This window comes from Siphateles boraxobius, unplaced genomic scaffold (genome assembly GCF_051911475.1).
Source record: "Siphateles boraxobius isolate OS27281-9 unplaced genomic scaffold, OSU_SipBor_1 25, whole genome shotgun sequence".
Taxonomy (NCBI): domain Eukaryota; kingdom Metazoa; phylum Chordata; class Actinopteri; order Cypriniformes; family Leuciscidae; genus Siphateles; species Siphateles boraxobius.
Genome location: NW_027508866.1, coordinates 30,029,236 through 30,035,575, shown reverse-complemented (window position 1 = coordinate 30,035,575; position 6,340 = coordinate 30,029,236).

Genomic DNA, 6,340 nt, shown 5'->3' with positions numbered 1-6,340 from the left:
AACACATTCTGCCCCGCCGGCCCGCTGCTGCCTCCACCTTGCCGGCCGGGCAGACGCCTCGACCTGTTTCCCGCCGAGGGCGCCCTCCTGCGGCTCCCGCCCCTCCCGCCCGGACCACGCAGCAGCCTCCACCCAGGGCCGTTCGCGGAGGAAGCCGTAAGAAGGCGCCACAGCCCTCTCCTGCCCCGCCCCCTGCTAAACGCCGGGCCAAGCGGCGCTCCTGAGACGGGCTGCTCAGGGATGATGATTGTTTCTCAGGAGGTGGTAGCAGGACCACTCCTTCCCCCGGTGGAGGGCCGGGGGAGAATCTTTTGTTCTCCACTCCCCGCTGCTCACCAACGGGTGGGCAGCACCCTAATGTGGTTAAAGACAGAAACAATCCCCTCTTCCCTGAGCTCACAGAGTTCTCGGGCGACACAGAGCGCCGCCCACAAGCCGTGCTCTCCTCGCCCCCCTCTGTCCCAGAGGCGGTTGACACGGCGTGCCGTCCACGGACCGCTTCGCCCCTGTCCCCCTCTGTCGCCAGACCCCTGGCAGAGCAGGCCCCTGCGGGACGACCAGCCTGGTCCTCCCCTGGCCCCCTCTGCCAGGGTGCGGTTGCTAACTGTGCCCCCTCTCCGGGCCGCTATGCCGTCCACATCTGGGCCAGTTACTCCGCTTCGCTGCCCCTCCGGGGGGACGCCTGTGGCTCGCATGATCCCGTTGGTTCAGTTCCTGGGAGCCTGGCTAGAGCTTCCCCGTCTGTCCCACTGGATCGCGCGTACCGTCAGGCTCGGCTATGCGATTCAGTTCGCACGGTCTCCTCCCCGCTTCAGGGGAGTCCGCTCCACTTTGGTCGGTGGCAATGCCCCTATCATGAGAGCAGAGATTGCCACCCTGCTGGCGAAGGGTGCAATCGAGACTGTCCCTCCAGCCGAGATGAGGTCCGGCTTCTACAGCCCCTACTTCATTGTCCCCAAGAAAACCGGTGGGTTACGGCCAATCCTGGACTTGCGCGTGCTGAACCGCTCCCTTCACCGGATGCCGTTCAAGATGCTCACCGCCAAACGCGTTTTCGAATGCATACGGCCCCAGGATTGGTTTGCAGCGATCGACCTGAAGGACGCCTACTTTCATGTCTCCATTCTTCCTCGACACAGACCGTTCCTCCGGTTTGCTTTCGAGGGGCAGGCATACCAGTACGCGGTTCTCCCTTTCGGGCTAGCCCTGTCTCCTCGCATCTTCACGAAGGTCGTCGAGGCGGCCCTTGTTCCCCTTCGAGAGCAAGGGGTTCGCATCCTGAGTTATATCGACGACTGGCTGATCCTAGCTCACTCTCGAGATCAGGTTTGCGAACACAGGGACCTAGTGCTCCGGCACCTAGCCCGTGCCCCTAGCCCTAGCCCCGTGCAGAGGATCTCTTTTCTCGGTATGGACATCGACTCGGTCGCCATGTCCGCGCAGCTTACGAGCGAGCGCGCGCAGTCACTGCTGACTTGCCTAAGACAATTCGAGGGCAAGAGTGCGGTTCCACTGAAACTTTTTCAGAGGCTCCTGGGGCATATGGCATCTGCTGCCGCGGTCACGCCGCTCGGATTGCTTCATATGAGACCGCTTCAGCTTTGGCTTCGCGACCGAGTCCCGAGGTGGGCATGGCAACACGGCACGTTCCGAGTACCAGTTACTCCGACCTGCCGTCAGTTCTTCACCCCGTGGACGAACCTCGATTTTCTCAGGGCCGGTGTCCCCCTGGCTCGAGCTTCCCGGCATGTTGTTGTCTCAACAGATGCCTCCACCACGGGCTGGGGCGCCATGTGCAATGGACATGCTGCTGCGGGCTCCTGGACAGGACCCCCGCGGCTATGGCATGTCAATTGCCTCGAGTTGTTGGCAGTACGCCTTGCCCTGCACCGCTTCCGAGCGTTGCTCAGGGGTCAACACGTACTAGTCCGCTCAGACAATACCGCCACTGTAGCGTACATCAACCATCAGGGTGGTCTACGCTCCCGCCGTATGTCACAACTCGCTCGCCACCTCCTCCTGTGGAGTCAGAAGCATCTGAGGTCGCTTCGAGCCATCTTCATTCCCGGAGCGCTGAACTGTGCAGCCGACGAGCTCTCACGGCTTCAGCCCCTCCCTGGAAAATGGCGACTCCATCCCCAGTCGGTTCAGCTGATTTGGGACCAGTTCGGGGACGCACAGATAGATCTGTTTGCCTCTCACGACTCGACCCACTGCGCCCAGTTCTATTCCCTGACCGAGGGCACGCTCGGCACGGATGCTCTGGCGCACAGCTGGCCGCAGGGCCGCAAATATGCGTTTCCCCCAGTGAGCCTTCTTGCGCACACTTTGCGCAAGGTCAGGGAGGACGAGGAGCAGGTCATTCTGGTTGCCCCTTACTGGCCCAACCGGACCTGGTTCCCCGAACTAGTACTCCTCGCGACAGCACCTCCCTGGCCGATCCCTCTGAGGAAGAACCTTCTTTCTCAGGGACGGGGCACCCTATGGCACCCTCGTCCCGATCTTTGGAACCTCCACGTGTGGCTCCTGGATGGGACGAGGCAGGTTTGAGTACCCTACCACCAGCGGTGGTGGCTACCATCACTTCCGCTAGAGCGTCGTCCACGAGACACGTCTATGCGTTGAAGTGGAACCTCTTCGTCAACTGGTGCTCTTCTCACCGAGAAGACCCCCGGAGATGCTCGATCAGTGTTTTGCTTTCCTTCCTTCAACAGGGGCTGGAGCGAAGGCTGTCTCCCTCCACCCTGAAGGTCTATGTTGCCGCCATTGCCGCACATCATGACCTCATCGAAGGTAAGTCGGTGGGGAAGCACGACCTGATCATCAGGTTCCTGAGAGGAGCGAGGAGACTGAATCCTCCTCGTCCTCCTCTCGTTCCCTCTTGGGACCTCTCAGTGGTTCTAACTGCCCTGAAGAGTGCTCCCTTTGAGCCCCTGCAATCAGTCGAGCTTAAGTTCCTGTCTATGAAGACAGCGCTCCTGGTTGCACTGGCCTCCATCAAGAGGGTTGGGGACCTGCACGCATTCTCCGTTGACGAAGCGTGCCTGGAATTTGGGCCGGCTTACTCTCACGTGATCCTGAGACCCCGGCCTGGATATGTGCCCAAGGTTCCTACCACTCCCTTCCGGGACCAGGTGGTGAACCTGCAAGCGCTGCCCTCGGAGGAGGCAGACCCAGCCTTGGCACTGCTCTGTCCAGTACGCGCTCTCCGCGCCTATGTAGACAGAACGCAGTGTTTCAGGACCTCAGACCAGCTCTTTGTCTGTTATGGTGGGAAGCTGAAGGGAAAGGCTCTCTCCAAGCAAAGGTTGTCTCACTGGATAGTGGACACCATTGCTTTGGCTTACCAGCAGCAAGGTCGACCGTGCCCCCTTGGTGTGACTGCCCACTCCACCCGGAGTGTGGCGTCCTCTTGGGCTCTAGCGCATGGCGCCTCGCTAACAGACATCTGCAGAGCTGCAGGCTGGGCGACACCTAACACATTCGCCAGATTCTATAATCTCCGAGTGGAGCCTGTGTCCTCTCGTGTACTCGCTTCAACCAGCTAGTACCGGACCCGCTCAGGTGTCTTCGCTTGCTCGCCATTCCACTCCACGGACTGGATACGTGCGATATTTTCCTCAGGTGAGCTTCTCCGAAAGCCCTGAGCTCCTCCAGCACTCCTGACGTCGGCGCCAGTGTCTATTGCCTGTGCGTCGGCTAGGTGCCTCCCGTGTGCATGGTCCCTCCTCTGAGCGACCCCCACATGTGTATTTCCACTGTAAGCCTCTCTGAGCGTGTGTCTTTCCCTTGGCAAGCCACCTTGCCACCCCTGGGGTTGAAATATTCCACCTACGGCTGGACACCCCAGTGTTTTCCATATGCTTCCTTCGGGTCATATGTGTATTCTCTAAGTCCCCCCCCTCCGGGCTGGCATTAATTGCATACTTCCCCTAAGCTTGGGATATGCTTCCCAGTGTACCTTGGTATTCCTGTGTTATATGGAGTCCTTTGTCCAGGCTGACAGGGATCTCGATTTACGCAGGGCACTGGAAGACAGCTGAGAAGGTGGCGTGATTAGACTGGTAACCCCATTCGTCGTCATCCGACGTAACTCGGAGTGACAACGAAAGGGAACGTCTACGGTTACGTATGTAACCCTCGTTCCCTGAGTAGGGAACGGAGACGTTACGTCTGCCTGCCACTTTCCGCTGTACCGCGGGGATCGCCTGAGCTCAGTCTTGGCTCCTCAGCGAAGAAACATATCTGCTTGCTGCCGGCTTCCTCCTTTTATACCCACGAGGTGGGGCGGAGTTACGCCATGCAAATTCCGCAGACCCATGGCATTTCTTTGCCATTGGCTCGTTTTGTAATACTCGAAGTTGATAGGCTTTCTAAGCGAAACCCCATTCGTCGTCATCCGACGTAACGTCTCCGTTCCCTACTCAGGGAACGAGGGTTACATACGTAACCGTAGACGTTACCATGGTTCTTGGCTTATGTCATTTCTGTTCAGTCTCTGTGCAGCTGTGTGTTGGGGGAACAGAGGTGATTCTTAGCTGGCAATAATATTCAGTCTGGTACAACAGTGCTGCCACATGATTACACAAAGCTGTACCTGTCACACAAGTACACTGGCAGCTTTGTAGCTGCACAGGACGGGCATCCCTAAGCACAACCTGAAAATACACAAATCTGTTACAAAAGAATAAAACGTCTTGGTTACGTATGTAACCCTAGTTCCCTGATAGGGAACGAGACGCTGCGTCAAACACTGTGGGAACGCCCCTGCGTTGTGCGTCATGAAGCACGTATGGAATCAGCCCAATGGAGAGATGGAACGTCATAGGCGGGTGACGTCATCGACCAGGAAACTATAAAGCACCCCATAAACACAAGCGCAACCGCTTCTGATTGGCCCTGAAGGAAGCGCTAGCGGGAATGCCGGGAGTATGGTGGAATGACGCAGCGTCTCGTTCCCTATCAGGGAACTAGGGTTACATACGTAACCATGACGTTCCCTTTCAAGGGAACTCGAGCTGCGTCAAACGCTGTGGGAACGCTAATACCACGTCGACATAGGACCAAGTGACCGCCATGTGAGAACTAGCGCACAGACGAGAGCACCTGTGCCCCAGGGGTAGAACTTAAGTCTAGGTCGTAGAACTTAATGAAAGTATGCGGTGAAGACCATCCAGCCGCATTACAAACGTCACTGAGGGAAACTCCTGACAGTAAGGCTTTAGAAGCCGCCATACTCCTGGTAGAGTGGGCTCGTACAGCCAAAGGTGAAGGCTGACCAGCCGACTCATAGGCAAGTGAGATAGCCTCGACCACCCACTTGCTCATTCTCTGTTTAGACGCGGGACACCCCTTCTTGGGTGCCCAAAGCACACAAATAGTTGTTCTGACTTCCTCCACAGGGCAGTTCTGTGGACGTAGGCGTCTAACGCCTTAACAGGGCAGAGTAAATTAAGTTTCTCCTGGTCAGACGACAGAAATGGAGGAGGTCAAAAGGCCTGCAGAACTGTAGGTCTAACAACATTAGTAGGGACCTTGGGAACGTAACCTGGTCTAGGATGCAGAAAAGCCTTAACCATACCAGGCGAAAATTCCAGGCACGAGGGTGAAACCGACAGAGCCTGCAAATCTCCGTTTCTCTTTAGTGAGGAGATAGCAAGAAGAAAGATAGTCTTAAACGTGAGAAACTTCTCAGGAACTTCTTCGATAGGTTCAAGAGGAGCTAGGGAAAGACCTTCTATTACGATGGCCAAAGTTTGGTGGACCTGCGACCTCGTTCAGTGGTCGAAAGGTCGAAAAACGCACTACAGGGGTCAAAAAGGTCAAACCAACGGAGCGCTCCCGTAAGGAGACGGAAAGTCGTAGGACCCCGAAACTCGGCGAGTACCGTCGTCTAGTGCCCCTGAGTCGGGCCCCCTAGTTTGAGGGCCCTGGCCGCTTGCAAGGCGTTCAAAGTCCGAACGAGTGTAGGGCTGAAAGCGGGCCTGTTTCTAAGTGTCTGCAATTGACCTCAATGGCAGACAGAGAGATGGATGAAAAATGATAAAAAAATACTTATTCAGGCACTAGGCCCGGGCCCTTTCGGTACGTCGATCAGGGGGCCCCGACGCAACAGAGTGAGCGATTTCGGGGCCCTGGGGCCATTCTGTAAAAATCCCACTCGCCCATTAAATGAATGTATTTTCCATAGTGGTTTCGCGGACGCCGCTCAGAAAGGTCCGATCGACTAGGGGGCACCATTTTCCGTCTCGCCACGGCCCCCTGGTGCGGGCGGAAAAGTTTGGTGGCCCTAGGACCTCGTTCAGGGGTCGAAATGTCAAAAAGAATGAAAAACATGTCA